Here is a 20076-nt window from a genome sequence, read left to right as displayed (position 1 = left end):
TTTTTTTTTTTTTTATGATTTTGATTTTTGTTCCGTATTGTTTTCCCACTCTATCCAGGATCACCAATATAGATCCCCCTCCGAGTGGTTGACAGTGGTAGCTGGACGCCATCTAGTTCTTCTGGTCTCATAGTTGTATAGGCTGAAGATCGCATTGTATAACTAGTCCCTTGGACTAATTGTTTCCCTGTGTCTTTGGTTTTCTTCATTCTTCTTTTTTTCTGGATGAGGAGAGACCCATCGTTGCATCTAGATGGCTGCTTGCAAGCTTTTTAGATCCCAGTCACTACTCGCCAAAGTAGTATGTAGAACAATGTTTTTGTGTAGTGTGTCATACCAACTGAGCTTGATGTCCCCTGAGACCATGGTCCCAAGCCCACAGGTCCAACTACTCACTCCCTCTGGGTAGCTGACTGTGCCCAAGAAGTGACTACAACTTTGTCCCTTGTCAGCTTTACTATATACCTGGAAATTCTTACAGAACATACAAATATACTTGTAGAAGCATTGTCTGCTAACCCTATACATGGTTATGGGCACGCTTCCCCCTGCATAGACATACCTAATAGTTCAGCTTGTCCACACATCTGTCCACTCATAGATCAATGTTTGCCTTCACTGACAATGCAGTACTGTATGTAAATACACATTTTTATCATGAACACAGTAATTTTCCTTTTTTAGCTGAAAAATCACACATGTACATATAATAATAGCAATAATAACACCCCTCTGTTTCATATTCCAAAACACTGTAACAAATATCATCCTGTTTGATACTCACAGCTAATCATGTGGTACATAGATTAAGTAGTATTTTACAAATTATGAGATCTACACAGGTTACTCCATTGACAAATAGCTAAATCAGAGCTAGATATTTAAAATGTAGGTGCCCTCCATTTACTGTTAGGTTGTGTTCCCAGATTTGTAAATCAGTTATTTAGAAACCTGAATGCATTATTGCTTACAAAATAATCTTACGTAGAGGTTAGTTTTCAAGGCTAGGTCACAAAAGCCTATGTAACTCATAATAGGGCATGCAAAGCTGAGTGATGTTTTCAAGGGCACTTATCTAATATAAAGAGGAGCTAGGAGTCAAATCTAAAATTCTGACAACATGGCCATCTATTTGTATTTATTTACACTAATGTGTACATGATTCATAATCACTTCACCTAGCGCTATTTTGAAAGAGGTTATCTGTTAATCTAAATGAGTTCCTAATTGGGTGAATTGCAGACATTGAAAGAAAATGAAAATCATGATCCTTTGTGGATATAAATTAATACACTATAGTAGCAGAGGAAGAATGGAACTGTGGGTGCAGGAGTGAGGAGAGATAAGGAAGATTTCTTCCCACTTTCCTGGATGCATCACCAAGGAATTTTAAAACATATGCTCATTCTGACATTGGCACTTTGCTGCAGCTAATGGAGCATGGTGGAAAGAGCACCAGCTTCTAAGTCAGGAGGTCTGGGTTTATGTTCCAGTGATGGTGAAGTACTGAGCAAGTCACTTAACTATTCTGAGCATGGCCTCATATATAAAACAGGGATAATAACACCTATATTGGGGGCAGTGGTGGGTTCATTGCTAGAATTTTCCCCCTACATGCAGGAGACCCAGGCTTGAGACCTGTGTTCAATTTCTGGTCAGTGCACCTCAAGGGCAGCCACCGCATCTGTCAATAGAGGCCTGTGTGTTGCTATGATGTTGAACAGGTTTCAGTGAAACTTCCAGACTAAGACTAGGAAGAAAGGGCTGGCACTATACTTCCAAAAAATTATCAGTCAAAACCCTATGGATCTCAGTGGTATGATCTGCCACCAATCATGAGGATGGCACAGGAATGGGCAGCATTTCTTTCCATTGTGCCTGGGGTCACCACAAGTCAGTTGACTTGAGGGCAGCTAACACCACCACCACTACCACCACCTGTGATGCAGGGGCATTGACAGGTAGATAAAGTTTCAGCCACAGTGCCTGGCACAAAAGGAATGAAGATACCAGTGGACATCTCCCTCTCTTTTTCTCTCTTATGCCAGTTTTTCCTGATGTTCTGGGCTTCCCTCAGTTTATCCCACTGGGTGCTTGAGGGTAAAATACCTATTTTCCTCCCATTAAAAGCTGTAGTTACACAGGAACACCATCCCAGCATGACATTTTTATAATTGGTGGTAATAGCTGTAATAACAATTAAACCTGTTACATGCACTTTGTGGAGAGAATTCCAATGTGTAATACTTTTTCACTCATTGCTCCCTTAATCCCAACAAATGCAATGTATGAGAGAAAAAGGGTACCAGTCCCTGGAGGATATTATACTTGGTAAATTAGTGGGTCAGTGAAGAAGGGAAAGACCTTCAATGAGATGACTTGACACAGTGGCTGCAGTGATGGGCTCAAGCATAGCAAGGATTGTGGGGCCGGCACAGGACCAGGCAGTATTTCATTCTGCTGTGCATGGGTCACTTTGAGTCAGAATCAGCTCAAGAGCACCTAACAATAACAATGCATTATATATGCATGATTTATAATAACTTAGCATTGTTTGTCGTTTCAAAAGAAGTTGTTAACCTAAGTAAATTACTAATTGGCTGAATTGCAGACATTGAAAGAAAATGAAGATCGCAGTCCATTCCAGATATAAAAGTTGGTATTTTGGTCAGAGAGACAGCCACAGAGTGGCTTGCTAGTGAGAAACAGGGCCGTGAAAGTGACAAACCTGTGCTTGAACTATGACTTCTTTATTTTCTAGCTCTGACATTAGGCCAGCTACTTGGTGAGCCTCTAGTTTCCTTGTCTTTAAAAGGAGCAATAACATCTATTCCTCAGGGATATTTTAAGGTTTTAATTAGGTAATACATGAAGATGTGCCTTTGAGCACATCTTACTTTCCTAGGGCTGCTGTAACAAAGACCACAAAGAACAGAAATTTATTGTCTCCAGTTCTGAGGTTGGGAGTCTAGAATCACAGTGTCAGCCATGTTCATTCCTTCTGCAGGCTCTGAGGGAGAATCTGTTCTATGTCTCTGCCCTAGCAGTGGTGACAGCAGTGATCTTTGGCATTCCGTAGCTTGTTGCTGCCGAATTTCAAATCTCTGCCTCCATTTTCACATTGCCATTTTCCCTCTGTCTGTCTCTTTTATCTTTTATAAGGACTTCACTCATATTAAGGAGCTCTGGTGGCACAGTACCTAAGGCATTTGACTGCTAACCAGAAGGCTGGTGGTTCAAACCCACCAGCCAGTCCACAGAAGGAAGATGGCGCAGTCTCCTATAAAGATTTACCATAAGGATTTTTTTAAAAAAAATCAGAAACCCAGTAAGGGATCACTCTGAATCAGAATTGATTCAATGGCAGTGAGATTGGTTTGGGGTTTGGTTTTTCACTCATATTAAGGAGTCTGGTTGTAATGAGTAAGACATTTATTTGACTGCTAACCCCAAAGTTGGTGGTTCAAACCCGCCAGCTTCTCTGTGGGAGGAAGACGAGGCAATCTACTTCCATAAAGATTTACAGCCTTGGAAATCCAGTGTGGTTGCTATGAGTTGGAATTGACTCGATGGCAGTGGGTTTGGATTTTTTCCCCACTCATATTGGATTAGCACCAGTTCTACTCCAGTGTGATCTCATGCTAACTGACAACATCTCAAAAACCCTATTTCCAAACAAGATCATGCTCACAGGCGTCAAGCGTTAAGACGTCAACATATCTTTTTGGGGACCCTAGTCAATCCCTAGGAGCTCTGGTAGCATAGTACCTAAGGCACTTGATTGCTAACCAGAAGGCTGGCGGTTCAAACCCACCAGCCACTCCTCGGAAGGAAGGTTGGGCAATCTACTTCCATATTGATATTGTATCCATAGTGATACTGCCTCAGAAACCCAAGGAGGGGTCGCTATGAGTTGGGTACGACTCAACGGCACATAACAACAACAGTCAATCCCTAACTAGCTTCATCTGTATTTCTTTGCTCCTTCTCCTCTTACTTTTAAACCCTCCAGATGTATTTTCACATTAACTACAATACACATAGAGCCTCATTTATCTGAAAGAGACCTGTGATTCATAAAATGATAATAAAAAAAAAAAACCTAGGTCTTGACCTCTGACCTTTCTTTAACCTCCTTTTTTCTCTTCAGCCACTGACTTTATTTGTAGAACCCCAGTCAATTATGTCTTCTCTGTGTGCTTTTGTTCTGACTCTGTTAACTGCATCTGTCTGCCTGCCCCAGGCATCCAGTCTCTGGAATAAAATGAGTTTTGTCAATACACAGCACCAGCAACACTAAAACTTAAATGTGTCTTAGGAATTCCAAAGAAGAAGTGGTTCTGTTCTTGATTATTATCTTCACACAGTATGGGAATTCATTGTATTTAATGCTAGCTTGATGATATGAATTGCATATTGACTACAACATGAACATTTATACACGTCTGTTTATCCTAAAATTCCTGGGGTTCTCCAGAGAGCAGTAAAAGAATATAATTTATAGTAGTATAATTAACATTTGACTGTATTTACAATTACATTTTTTGGAGTCTCTTCATGATAAGAAAGAAAATGAGGCAGTTAAACTAATGTATATGCTCAAGCATGAAAATATTACTTTTTTCCTTCCCCATTTTTTCCTCTTTTATGAATGTATTCTGTATTATTAATCTTTTGGGAAACATTTTCAAATAGTTTTTTATGCTTTTCTGAACATTTGTGTGAAATAACCCTGCATAGACTTCTCACACACACACGCAAGGATTCTAAGCATCAAATAAAATAGAAATGGGTCAGTAGTTTAATGACATTTTTGTATTAATAATCTTATGGCACCTCCCCAAACTTGATTTGACTTCAAGAAAAATGACGTAAGGGAGACGCAGTGGTTCTCAGTTCAGTACTCGTTTGACCCCCAGAAGACATGCTATGTTGTCAATGTCTGAAACGGCTCACAGTGCATATGACAGCCTCTTACACAGATAATTATCCAGCCGTGGTGGATCAGTGTTTAAGTGTCTGGCTGCTAACCGTAAGGTCAGCAGTTTGAATTCACCAACCACACTGCAAGGGAGAAAGATGGAGCAGCCTGCATCCTTAAAGATTTATAGCCTCAGAAACCCTATTGGGAAGTTCTACTCTGTCCTATACCATTGCTGTGAGTTGGAATCAACTCGATGACAATGAGGTTTTTTTTGTTTTGTTTTGTTTTTTGATATATATCCATAATGCCAAGGTTGTGAAACTTTAGTTCATAGCCTACAGCCAGTATAGCTCTCTGGCTCCAGTAACCCAACAGCATTTATATTGGATAGTTTAAGTTTATTTTCTTTGCCATGTAGCCTTGAGACTTGTGCTGATGTGGGGACTGAGGAGGTGGGAGGTTGAGCTACTCTGTACGCTTCCATATTTTAAACGTATGTAACCACACTACCTCTACATATCTCTCCCTCAAACTGCTCCTGTTATCTCGGTTGATCACTTACTCCCAATTACTACCTATTATAAATCCATTTTTCATCATGTTCACTTTTTTTGTTTGTTTGTTTGAATAAATAACTTCCGTTGAAATAAGAGATAGAGACAGACATAGTACATTTTAACAGACCGTTTGACAAACGATTTTGTTATGGCTTTTTGGGAAGTAGAGAAGATTCCTTTGCCCCAACATGAAGAGGGTGTGATGGGGCAGCATCAGGCAGGATTTATGCTCCCTGGTTCGCTCTCTTCTCTTGGTTTCTCTGGTCACCAACAGCTCACAAATGTGACTGATTTGGGATTTTAATAAGCAGATCTAACATATCTCTATTTCCTAATATTCCACAGCAGAATCCTACTGCTTATACCTGTCCCTCTATTCTTGTTATGTTGTTAATGGACCATTCACTTTTAATCTTATTGGGATTATCAGAAATCACTATAAAAATAATCACTTTTGCTTTCTGCCCTCAGAAGCACTGATTAAAAAAAAAAAAAGAAAAACCATATTCTCATTGCCTTTAGCTTTTAGAAAGTCACAGATGTGGGTCCTTGTTCCAAAGTTTGTATGATTTTCATTTTTAAATTGTAATCTAAGAAGTACATGTAATGTGCTTTCTGAATATAGCCTAAGTGCAAGGTTATCTGTCAGATCCCTATGGAAACTTTTAGGTGAAAAAAGCAATCTTATTATTATGATCTTACAGAGTCAGGGATAAAACATCATCTATTTTAATGAAGCATAACTGTAAACTAAGGACATTTAATGATAGATTGAAAAAGAACAAGAAACAATGAAATTATTTCATTATAATTATACAGTATTTTAAATGTTTAAAATCATAATAACTTGTTGTCATTGAGTTGATTCCTATTCATAGAGACCCTATGGACAGTAGAACTGCCTGGCAGCATAGTGCCTAAGACACCTGACTGCTAACCAGAAGGTTGGCGGTTCAAACCCACCAGCTACTCCTCGGAAGGAAGGTTAGGCAATCTTCTTCCATAGTGATACCACCTCAGAAACCCAAGGAGGGGTCACTATGAGTTGGGTCCAACTCAATGGCACAAAGCAACAACAGAACTGCCCTATAGGGTTTCCTAGGATATAACTTTACAAGAACGTATTACCAGGTGCTTTCTCCCTCATAGCCACTGATGGATTTAAACCACTGATCTTTCGGTTAGCAGGGGTAGTGGCTGAATGCTTAAATACTGTACCACCAGGGCTCCTTAAAATCATAATAACAAACAAAACTCACTGCAATTGAGTCGATTCTAATTTATAGTGGCCCTACAGGACAGAGTAGAACTGCCCCATAGGGTTGCCAAGGCTTTAAATCTTTATGATAGCAAACTGCCTCATCTTCTCCCATGGAGCTGCTGGTGAGTTGTAACCACCGACCTCTGGTTTAGCAGCCCAATGTTTTAACCACAGCACCACACAGCTCCTTAAAAATCATAATAATTTGCATTTATTTTGTGAATATTATGAATCAAGATTACAAAGCATTTTATGTGAATTATTTCATGAAATCCTCACAACCACTCCATGAAAAAATGACTAGATTCATAGATTACTACTGATAGATTAATCTAGTTTAGAGAAGGAAATTGTGGGCCTAGAGATATTAACTGTCTCCCCCAAGGCATAAGTAGAAGAGCCAGGATTGGAACCCAGACCCAACTGATCAGACTGAGATTTCTTAATTACATGCTTTTACAGTCACCATCTAGGAATTAGAAAGGGCAGGCATCCATGAAATAGATCTAGGGTCATTCCTTCTTTGCATTTTTTTTTTTGTCTTCCTGACATACATACATGCTTTCTCTGCTACCCATAAATTTACCATCCACAGTTGATGCCATAATGCAGTGGTGTCTGTGTTAATTGAGATTTTGATCTGTGAGCTTCTAAACCTGACCCTGAGCCTTTCAGAGAGTTCCTCTAGTGCTGGTTCAGATGGCTCTGAAATTGGACATAAAGGTGATGTGATAGCTTTGACCTTGTTGTTAGATGCCAGTGAGTCAGTTCTGACTTACAGCAACCCTATGTCCAACAGAACGCTACCTAGTCTTCCGTCATCTTCACAGTGGTTGCTATGTTTGAGTCCATTGTTGCAGCCACTGTCTCAGTCCATCTTGTTGAGGGTCTTCCTCTTTTTCACTGACTCTCTACTTTACCAAGCATGATGTCCTTCTCCAGGGTTTGGTCCCTTCTGATAAAATGTCCAAAGTACATGAGACAAAGTCTCATCATCCTTACTTCTAAAAAGCATTCTGGCTCTACTTCTTCCACGAAAGATTTGTTCATTCTTCTGGCAGTCCATGGTATATTCAATATTCTTCTTCAACATCATAATTCAAATGCATCATTCTTCTTCAATCTTCCTTATTAATTGTCTAGTTTTCACATGCATATTTGTTTTTGTTGTTGTGTACCATCAAGTTGGACCCGACTCATAGCGACCCTTCCTTGGGTTTCCGAGGCAGTTATCACTATGGAAGTAGATTGCCTAACCTTCTTTCTGAGGAGTGGCTGGTGTGTTTGAACCTCCAGCCTTCTGGTTAGCAGTCAAGTGCCTTAGGCACTGCGCTACCAGAGCATATGGGGTGATTGAAAAGACTATGGCTTGAGTTTGATGCACATTAGTCCTCAAAGTGACATCTTTGCTTTTTAACACCTTAAAGAGGTCTTTTGCAGCAAATTTTCCCAGCATGATATGTCATTTAATTTCTTGGCTGCTGTTTCCATGGGTGTTGATTATGGATCCAAGTAAAATGAGATCCTTGATAACTTCAGTGTTTTTCCCACTTACCATGATGTTTATTGGTCCATTTCTGAGGACGTTTGTTTTCTTTATGTTAAGGTGAGCTCTGGTAGCATAGTGCCTAAGGCACTTGACTGCTCACCAGAAGGCTGGCGGTTCAAACCCACCAGCCACTCCTCGGAAGGAAGGTTGGGCAATCCTACTTCCATAGTGATACTGCCTCAGAAACCCAAGAAGGGGTCGCTATGAGTCAGGGCCAACTCGACGGCAAACAACAACAACAACAAGGTGTAATCCATAGTGAAGGCTGTAATCTTTGATCTTCATCAGTAAGTGCTTCAAGTCCTCCTTGATTCAGCAAGGAAGGTTGTGTCACCTGCATATTTCAGGTTGTTAATGAGCCTTCCTCTAATCCTGAGGTCATGTTCTTCTTCTTATAGTACAACTTCTTGGATTAGTTGCTCACATGCAAATTGGATAAGTATGATAAAAAGAAATAACACACCTTTCCTGATTTTAAACCATGCAATATCCCCTTGCTCTGTTCAAATTACTATCTCTTGGTCTATGTACATGTTCCAATTAGCATAGTCAAGTGAACTTGAATTCCCATTCTTTGCAATGTTATTCATAATTTGTTATGATCCACACAGTTGAATGCTTTTGCATAGTCAATAAAATGCAGGTAAACAACTTTCTGAATCTCCTAAGTGCTCTTCTTAAAGTGGTCCTACTGAAGGAGGGTCATGAGCTTTCCATTTCTTTGAAGTCTTGTCCTTGGGTTTATTCCAACTCTGGCCTTGCTTGTTTTACTGCAAAATTAATATATATTTTATTATTATTATTGTGATTTGGGTGAAATTTTACAGAGAAAATTCACTTACCATACAGCAGTTTACACACATGTTGTCTCATGACATTGACTACAATTTACCCCAATATAACAGTTCCCTTCCCACTTCCTCCCAATAGTTACCTCTTCCTCTGTCCATCCCTCCATGCACTCCTGTCCACTGAGTTGTCTCCCTGTGCATAAACAGCCCTTCTTTCTCCCATGATTGTTCTCTCCAAGGAGTGTATCTACCACAGGTAAATGTTCACCTCATATGCCTGTCTTTTGTTTGGCTGGAAGCCACAGGTGTGGGTTCAATTCCAGACCTGAATCACAGCTAGGGGCCTTAGTCTCAGTGGTTCCACCAGGCTCTATCAGACCAGAAAACCTGGTCCCCCCTATTTTTTCCCCCAAATGATTTTGAGTTTGTTCCACATTGTTCTCACTCTCTATCCAGGATCTCCTACATAAATCCCCCTCTAAGTGGTTGACAGTGGTAGCCGGGCACCATCTAGTTCTTCTGGTCTCATAGTCATACAGGCTGAGGATTGCATGGTGTATCAGTCGCAAGGACTAATTGGTTCCGTGAATCTTTGGTTTTCTTCATTATTCTTTGCTCTGGACAAGGAGAGGCCCATCATTGTATCTAGATGGCTGCTTGCAAGCTTTTAAGATCCCAGTTGTTACTTGCCAAAGTAGGAGGTGGAACAATATTTTGTGTAGTATGTTATGCCAATTGAGCTTGATGTCCCCTGTGACTATGGTCCCAAACCCACAGGTTCAACTACTCACTCCCTCTGTAAAATTAATATTTTAAATTGTTGTTGTTATTTTGTTGTTAGTTACTGTTGACTCATGACAGCCCCATGTACAACAGAACAAAATGTTACCCAGTCCTGCTCCATCTTCACAGTCATTTATATGTTTGAGTCCACTGTTGGGCTCATTGTGTACTGAGTGCCTTCCAACCTGAAGGGCTCATCTCTCAGCACTACATCATACAATATTCTGTTGTGAACCATAGGGTTTTTATTGGTTAATTTTTGAAAGTACATCACCAAGCCTTTCTTTCTGGCCTGTCTTAATCTGGAAGCTCCATTGAAACCTGTTCACTGGGATTGGCCCTGCTGGTATTTAAAATACCAGTGGCATACCCTCCAGCATCATAGTAGCACATAAGCTACCACAGTATGGCAAACTGACACACAGTTGGTGGTATTTTAAATTACTTACCAGGTAATTTACTTTCCTTCTACTTCTTAAAAACAAAAGCACTCTGCTAAGTTGCACCATGGTTAACAAGAAGTTTCTTACCACCTTGACACAAGGAATCAAGCCCTTTTAAAGGGTGCTTGCTTTACTTTGGGAACCAGAGGGAGAACCACCTACTTGCTCCAACAGTTAGTAGAAGTGGCTGTGGGAAAAGCTTAGTGCCACTGACAAGCAAAAGGCACCTTTCTTTTCCAAGACTTGGGATTGTGTTAAAGCACTACAGTGTTAAAGAATTGGTTCTAGCTTGTGTCGATGAAATCTAGAGAAAGCAAAAGTTGGGGTGGGAACATGAAATAATAGGTATTTTAATGAAATTTTCTATTGAAATGGCCTGATATTCAGATTAAATAAAATTACAATAAAATTGAAGGGGCAGCCACATTATACTTTTAACTACATTATCACTGTGTATGGCTTGGTAAGGAGTCCTGGTGACAAAGAGTTCAAGTGCTAAGCTGCTAACCAAAAGGTTGGCACTTCAAACTCACCAGCCACTGTTTGGGAGAAAGATGTGGCAATCTACTTTTGTAAAGATTTACAATCTTGGAAACAACTATGGTCAGTTCTGCCCTGTCCTATAGGCTTCCTATGAGTCAGAATGGCTCACAGCAGTGGGTTTAGCTATTTAGGTTTACAGCTTGACAGGAGTCCTTCCGTGGTGCAACAGTTTGTATGCTCAGATGCAGACTGGAAGTTTGGAGGTTTGAGTCCACTAGAGGTGCCTCAGAAGAAAGGTCTGACAGTCTACTTCTGAAAAAATTGCTATTGAAAACCTACTGACGCACAGTTTTATTCTGACACACAAAGTTGCCATGAGTCAGGGTCAACTTGATGGGAACTGGTTTTCTGATTCAAAGTGCTTTGTATAATGCTTAGAATATAGAAGACATTCAATGAAACTATCTGTTGATTTGATTAATTCATTGTTTTTATATAGAAACAAGTCATCAACTAGAATCTAACAATTCCTCTGCTATGAAAGAATAACAGTTGTTTGTCTGTCTGTTTGTGGGTTGTTTTTGTTTGTTTTGGTAGTGGTTGCTTCAAAAGGGAATTAATCAGTAGTTATGGTTCCTGAGTGATACAAATGGTTTCCTGCTGGCTTCTGACTGAAAGATTAGTGGTTCAGATCCACCTAGTGGTGCCATGGAAGAAAGACCTGGCAATCTGCTTCTGTAAAGATTACAACCAAGAAAACCCTATGGAACAGTTCTACTTTGAAACACATGTTTTTGTTGTTGTTGTTGTTATGTGCCGTCGAGTCAGACCCGACTCATAGCGACCCCTCCTTGGGTTTCCGAGGCAGTATCACTTTGGAAGTAGATTGCTCCATCTTCCTTCCAAGGAGTGGCTGGTGGGTTTGAACAACCAGTCTTCTGGTCAACAGCCAAGTGCTTCAGGCACTATGATACCAGAGCTCCTTGAAACACATGGGATTGCCATTAGTTAGAATTTACTCCATGGTAATCAGTTAGCTAGCTGAGTTAAGTATTAATTGCATGGAATGGAGATCCAGCCCATGTATTTCCTACCCTCTTCAGAGATGCTGATAGCAACAGGAAACTGGGATAAAACAAAAGATGAAAATAGTGCATCTCAGAGTCCTGTGCTCTGTGTCAGAAGCCCTGAAGGACTGTGATGTGCCCAGAGATTCCAGGCAGCTGTTTCCTCCCTGCTCAGTTGCCCCATCTCTGAACTGGGCATAAAAATAATTACCAGCTTCACAGGAGGGCCTGAGTAGATTAATGAGCTAATCTTGTAAAGTGCTTGGCAGGTGAAAAGTTCTTGAGAGGTGCTATGATTGCCCTCATTAGTTTTCTTAGACACTCCGGGAGAGAATCCTTAGCAAGGAGGCTATGTAATTAATGCAGCAGCTCTTTATGGTGAGCGTGATGCTTGCTCAGGGGAGAATCGCCTGGTGCTGCTGTTACCGGTATTCCTTTTGCTTCTCACTGACTGCTTGCTCTTAGCCCCTCCCATTGCCTGCTCCTGTGTTGTCTTTACTGCCAACTGACCCAGCTGTTGGAGAATCTTAATCAGGTTAGCAGTGGGCTCATCAAAGGCAAGCATGCATTGCGGCAAAATTAGAAGTCTCATGTGGCTCTTGTGATGATACCCAGGGCCTCCTTGAATGCAGAGGCATATCTAGGGTATCGTAGGTATGGCACATGTCCTGGGCATCACTTGGAAGGGGGGAGGCACCAATGAGCAGTTTCTATTGGCCATCGCATTGTCCATCGCCAGCTATAAGACATCATTCAGCAATTTAGAACTAATTGCCATAGGCCCTATTCTGTAAATAGCTTCTGCTTGAATGTTGTCTCTGCCCACACCCTAACCTCCCAATACCAAGGAGCCTAGAGAGTCCGACTCTGGCATCAAAAGATCATTGCCAATGACTCTTTTATTCCAGTCCCAGTGGCATCTTCCTGGAACAGTGGGTGGACAATTGGAGATAGAACAGACTCAGCCGTTTCAGAGCACAAAATCACTTGATGTAGGCAGGGATGACTTTCAAGTGATGGGTGAAGGTGATTTATAATGAACAACCTTGATGTTGTGCCGTTCCAAAGCACAGGGAATGGATCCACTTAGTAAAATTTAAAACCAAACCCCCTTTCCCCCAGAAAAAAAGCCATTTCATAATGCAGAGGAAGAAGATAGGAGGTTTGGGATGATTCTTAGCAGCAAACTTGCCTGAGAAAGCAGATGATTCCTATGGTCAGCCCCCACCCTTGCCGGCACTGGCTGGAGTGAGGGCCATATGCTCTGTTTCTGTACAAGGGACTCCACCCCATGGAGCAGACACTCCCCTCAGAGAAGGCTGGCAGGGACAGATCCAAGCTGGGCCATTGAGCTGTCATGCCAGCTCATTAAAGTAGGCATTAGTTTCCAGCTATCTAGAATTGGTCCAAACCTTATGGTTCTATTTCCACTAATGCTGCCATTGGAAAATAGCACCCTGGTGTCCTTTGCAGACCACTTGTTCTGGAAGGAAATGTCTGAGAAAGGCTGAGAAGAGACCCAGGCCAGGGGAACACTGTTCTGGTTTACCCACCCCTCTTGCCTGCACTGACAGAAGGATAACAGCATGAGCTGTACTTGCTGCTTACTTCTTTTACGGCTTGCCCTCCGATTTCCCGATGAATCAGAGTGCTATTTAGTACACTGGTTTGTTTCATTTTCTTGTAAGAGACATGCTCCTCACTGTAACCACTTATAGCCCTGAAGTCCTTATTAAATAGCACAAGGGTTACAGTCCCCAAACGGCCACCCTCAGGTATGTTATGCTCTGTCTGTATTTTTTTCCTACTTCTGGAACATTATCATCTGTCTCTCATCTTCTCAAAGGGAAGCAGTTCATTCCAAATTCCTTCTGCTCCTCACATCTAGGAGCCCTTTTGTGTATTTTTAAATCATGAGCTCTGGCAAGGGTCTGAGTCAGGGAAATGATGGCAATTTAGCCCTCAACTCCTGCCCTTTTATGCCTGAAAGCCTTTTCTAGCTTTCCATTTTCTGATCATCTAGGCTCAAACTTGATCCAAGAGGCCAGAGCATAACAACAGCTAACACTTATTGAGCTCTTATTATGTACCAAAAACTCTCCTAAGTACCCTGCAACCTTGACCTCATTTACTCCTCACAGTAACCTTGTTAGGCTGGAATTATTAGCATCCATTTTATATATGATGAAGCTGAAGCCCAGAAAGCATACTTTGCGTGTTACTCAGCTAATAAGTGGGGAGTGAGAGTGCAAACCAGGCAGCCTTCTCCCAGATCCTACTTCCTGACTCTGCTGGTTAAGTTTGTGTGTCAACTTGGCTGGGCCTGGTTGAGTGGCTGGGCAGCTGAATGTAGTTATTCCCCGTGGTGAGACTGGTAATTAACTCCATGGTAGAATTTATTGGAGCAGCTGAGTAGCTGCTTTGGGTATGTGGTCTGCTTCTCATAAATAAGAAATAGCTTTTGCGAATGGTCTCTAGCTTATGGCACGCTTGAACCCTGCATGTAGCCATGTCGTTGTTCAGCAGCCTGCCATGTTCTGCCAACCTTGAGACTTTCAATGGACCTGAGTTAATGGCCTGCCACATGGTTTGGTAACATTGGGACTGTGTCCTTTTCACTTGTCAACCTTGGGCTTGTCAGTCTCAGCAGCCAGCAGCTGTCTGAGTGAAGAAAAGCCTCTAACTTCAGTGGGCCGGGAACAGGAGGCAGAGCTGAAGCCCAAGGTTGAGGGGCTTTCACCCAGCCCATAGAGCCTGACACTTTGAACTTGGATTTAAAACCTCCAAACTGTAACAGAATAAACTCTAGTTTGTTCAAGTCATCGCGTTTGTGGTATAATCCTGTCAGAGTGGCACTAGGTAACCAAAACACTGACCATATATCACAGTAATGGAAAATGAATGTTTTATCACCCTCATCATACTCTGCCCCTTGTTACCTTCCTACCTCACCCCAACAATATCAAAATTCTTTTCTCATTGCCCCTAGTTATAATATCACTTTTTGCTCATATCTCAGTTGATGTAACTGTTTACTGAGGTGGGTTGTGGTGGAGATGTTAGTTACATATGCAGGGCTCCACCTAGTCAGCTACCTATAAATTGGAAGCTAGAAACACAAATAACACAATAACAGATTCAAATCATACAAATAACAGATTCATATGGCAGAGGTCTTAATTCCCAGGACCAAGAATAGTGTGAATACAAAAATGACCAGAATTACTGGTCCGATGGAGACTGGTGGATCCCTGAGACTATGGCCCTGGGTTATCCTTCAGGCCTGGAACTAGGTTCACTTCCATGGATTAGCTCTCAGCCAAACAGTAGAAAGGTCTACAAGCAGAACACCTATCCCAGAGAGATATACCCACCTACCCTGGGGAGATGTACTCTTAAGATCAATCAACCATGGGACATCAAAAGGGTAGCATTTGTGTGGAGAGAAAGCTGGATAGACAGGAATGCATAGATAGGAAGGACACAAGGAAGGGGTAGTCATCTTTGGGGGCACAATGATTAAGTGCTTGGCTGCTAACTGAAAGGTCAGCAGTTGGAATGTACCAGTGTCTCTGCAAGAGAAAAGGGAAGAGATGGGGGCTTTTTGTTGTTGGGATTATAATCAAGGCCAGGCAACCAAATGTGAATGAACTGTTGAGAGTGAAATGAATCCTCTTTGTAAAATTGCACACAAATCACACACACACACACAAACAAGCACAATGGTGTGAATATCTCTTAGATGTTATTCTTAAAGATTCTTCTCACTGCTTCCTACTTTTTTCCACTGTGCTCATTTCATTATACTGACTAAAGATCTCTCTGACTTTTTAAATGTCTGTTCTTTCACTTGTTGGTTTCAGCTGATGCCTAAGCAGACAAGAGCAGTTAGATTATCTACATTAAGATGTGGTCAGTGGGATTCTTCTCATTTCATTTGTTTGTTCATTCATTCATTTGTTCATCACCAAACATGTAATTAGCCCATTATATGTAAGGAAGCCATAAACAAGCATATAAACAAATAATGTTGTTGTGTGCCATCTAATAGATTCTAATTCCTAGTGACCCTGCAGGACAGAGTAGAACTTCCCCATAGGGTTATGTATGCTGTAATCTCCCTGGAAGCACTTCGCCAGGTCTTTTCTCTTGCAGAGACACTGGTACATTCCAACTGCTGACCTTTCAGTTAGCAGCCAAGCACTTAATCATTGTGCCCCCAAAGATTCTTATAAGCAAATATAATGGAGATAATATTCTCAAATATTTAACCAGTATGTTTTGATGTTGTTGTTGTTATGTGCCATCGAGTCGGACCCGACCCATAGCGACCCCTCCTTGGGTTTCCAAGGCAGTATCACTACAGAAGTAGATTGCCCCATCTTCCTTCCGAGGAGTGGCTGGTGGGTTTGAACCGCCAGCCTTCTGGTTAGCAGTCAAGTGCCTTAGCCACTATGCTACCAGAGCTCAGGGCCTCGGGCAGTCAGCTGCCACACCCAAGGCTGGCGGTTCAAACCCACCGGCCGCTCCCCACCAGGTAGCCGGGCCATCTCTTTGGGAGCTCTGGTAGCATAGTGGCTAAGACACTTGACTGTTAACCAGAAGGCTGGCGGTTCAAACCCACCAGCCACTCCTCGAAAGGAAGATGGGGCAATCTACTTCCATAGTGATACTGCCTCGGAAGCCCAAGGAGGGGTCGCTATGAGTCTGGTCTGACTTGACGGCACATAACAACAATAACAACATGTTTTGATGCTTCCCTTAAGTCACATTTCCATGTAGCCATCTATTTCCATGTTGAGTCACAGGGCATTTTGCCCAGGAAAGGAATGACTGAGGACTGTCCGGAACAGTGGCTTTTTTTTTTTTTTTTTCTATGGCTCAAGCCAGATTCCAGGCTCTTGGTACCATGCATTTGCTGACCAGACCCCATCTTGCATCAGTGTTCTTCCTAGGTACTTAGCATAAAGCCTTTAGAGATTATTTACTTCAACACTCTCCTTAAGAAAACAGACCCAGAGAGGTAAATGACTTATCCAGGAAGTTAATAACAGAGCCAGAGCCAGGCCCCAGGCTCTTCTTGGAATCTAGCGTCGTGAATTTTGTACCACTCTGTCATCTTGGGAGAAATATCCCACTTGGCACTAATATTCATGTTTCACATATAATAAATACACTCTTTAGATCAAGGAAATAGTTTGCCTTAACAAAATCCATCTTTTATCTTCTTTGGGCATTTCCCTTATGAACAAAGCAAAGATCATGGGCTATGAATGTTTTGTCTTTTCTACCACTTGACTGAAGGTATCTAGCAGTGGCCAATGTGAAGTGGTAAAGATCAGAATGTGCCTTGAATGGTGATCAGTCTGGCTTCATTTCTAATATTAAAAATGATTCAGGTTATGAAAGAAAACACTCTTTACCTATGATTTCATGAGTATTTAGGCCAGCTTCTGATTGGGTCAGTGTGTGAACCCTGAGCCTGAGAGGACTTTTATGGCTTGCCTGTGTTATTGCAGCTGCTGTGTACTTTGATGCCCCAATGACACAATCACTATTTGGTGTCAATATTTGCAGACTGGACAATCTTCTACTATATAGTTTTGCCTCTGCAGACTAAAACTCTTCTATTCGTTTACTCAAAGAAAAATACATCCCAATCCTGAGCTCTGATTACTCTAAAAGCAAATGAAAGTCCATATGGCATGGAAGGGAGAGAGAGAGTAGTGACTGGGAGTTGGCTCATGGGATGCTAGAGGTGTGGCTATCTCTGACTTGCTGCAAGCTCTGCTACATGTCACTTTCCTTTCATTCCACTATGTCCCCCTTTCTGCATGATGTCAGTGATAATCTACCTTTGAAGTTTGGGTTAGCTAATGGGACAAAAAGTCCCAGGGTGGTGCAATGGTTAATGTGCTCAACTGCTAACTGAATGGTTGGTGGTTCAAGTTCACCCAGAAGTACTTCCCAAGCCTGGATAGAGTGGGAAAACAATGTGGAACAAAACTCAAAATCATAACAACAACAAAAAAAAGGACCAGGTTTGCTGGTCTAATGGAGCCTGGTGAAAGCCCTGATACTACGGCCCCTAGCTGCCCTTCCTGTCTGGAACTGAACCCACTCCTGTGGCTGCCAGCCAAATAAAAGACAGCCAGATGAGCTGAAAATTTACATTAGATAGATACACTCCTTGGAGGGATCAATCATGGGAGAATAGAAGGGCTGTGTATGCACAGGGAGACAGCTCAGGGGGCAGGAGTGCATGGGAGGGAAGGACACAGGGAAGAGGTAACTCTGAGGAGGAAACAGGAGGGGAGCTGTTGCATTGTGGGAAATTGCAGTCAGTGTCATGAGACAAAGTATATGAACTGCTGAGTGGAAAATGAATTTGCTCTGTAAACTTTCCCCCAAATTACAATAATTTATTTCCTTTTTTTTTTTAAAGAAATGCCTAGCAATCTACTTCCAAAAAATCAACCACTGAAAATCCTACTGGCACATAGAAATACTCTAACATATATAGGGTTACCATGAGTCAAATCGACTCAATGACAACTGGTGGACAAACAGATGATTGATAACAAGGGGAGGGGGTAAGCATCTTCTTTTTTTTTTTTTTTTGCAATTCCTGGACCTTAGCTAAGAAGCTCTGGTGGTGCAGTAGTTAAGGCATTCAGCTGCTAACCAAAAGTTTGGAGGTTCAAACCCACCAGCCTCTCCATAAGAGAAAGATGAGGCAGTTTGCTTTCATAAAGATTTATAGCCTTGGAAATACTATGGGGCCACTCTGTGCTATAGGGTTGCTGTGAGTTTGGTTTGAACTATATCTGTGAAAGAGAGCTCTGTAGAGATTTTTTTTTTTTCTCCTTGTGAAATTAGTCTTGATTAAGACCCCTGACGTAGTGTGGGTGGTGTTAGGAAGACAGAAAAGCATAAGTGAGAAAACAGGCTGGAACCATGTGGCTGGGAAATGCTAGTGTGGCACTGAGTGCTCATGGTGTCCATCCTATGAGCCATGGAGAGGAGGATCCCATGATGACAATCAACCATGCTCCCCCTTCTCCCCAAGGGAGGAACCCATCGCCAGTAGGGAGGGAGGCCTAGAAGGCACAACCTATTCTTTGTGCTCTTAAATTGGCAAAATGAGACTAATTCAAAAATTTTCCTTACATTTTTTTCTCATTATGGCCATTGTTAAAAAGTGAATAGAAAATATAATGGAGGAAATAAAAGTGACACCTGATCCCAACACCTATAGATATGAAGATTTTAATAATATTGGCAAATGACTTCTCTGAAAAGTTTTCCAAATTATATTACCAATGCTGGAGTATGAATGCCCATCTCACTGTGTCATTACCAGCACTGAGTATGAAAAATGAAGAAAATGCCATTTTTATAAATGAAAACTAGAAGGTGAATTATTGTTTTAAATAATTATCTTATTAATAAAGCCATTGAAATTTATATATTTTCCAGTTGGGAACTGCTTGTTTGTACATTTTGCTACTTTCTTTTGAGATGGTTATGTATTCTTATTGATTTGTAAGACTACTTTATATTCTTAACACCCCAAAAAACCCCCCACTGCAATTGAGTCGATTCTAACTTATAACAACCCCCATTAGATTTTCAGGGCTGTAAATCTTTATGGAAGTAGAATGACTCATCTTCCTCCCATGGAACAGCTGGTGGGTTTTAACCATTAACTTTCTGGTTAGCTCAAATGCCTTACTCACTAGAATTTCATGTTTAGTACATTAACCTTTTATATACCATTGTAATTACAAATATTTTCCCATTGTTTGCCTTGAAGTTTTTCTATGATTCTTTTTTTTTCACAGCTTTATTGAGGTATAACTAACATATAATAAACTAGAAATATTTAAAGCGTACAATTTGATGAGTTTTGATATATATGTGTGTGTGTATACATTGTGTATGTATGTATATATAATATATACATACACACACAATGTATACACACACACATATATAGGAAGGAAGATGGGGCAATCTACTTCCATAGTGATACTGCCTCGGAAACCCAAGGAGGGTCACTATGAGTCAGGTCCAACTCGACAGCACATAACAACAACAACATACATACATACATACATATATACATACATACACACACACACACACACACGGAAGCTCTGGTAACACAGTGACTAAGGCATCTGACTGCTAACCAGAAGGTTGGTAGTTCAAACCC

This window comes from Orycteropus afer, unplaced genomic scaffold (assembly GCF_000298275.1).
Source record: "Orycteropus afer afer isolate SDZICR_OR568_19922 unplaced genomic scaffold, OryAfe1.0 scaffold00481, whole genome shotgun sequence".
Lineage (NCBI taxonomy): Eukaryota > Metazoa > Chordata > Mammalia > Tubulidentata > Orycteropodidae > Orycteropus > Orycteropus afer.
The sequence above is the reverse complement of the archived record's forward strand: the minus strand, read 5'-3'. Positions refer to the sequence as shown.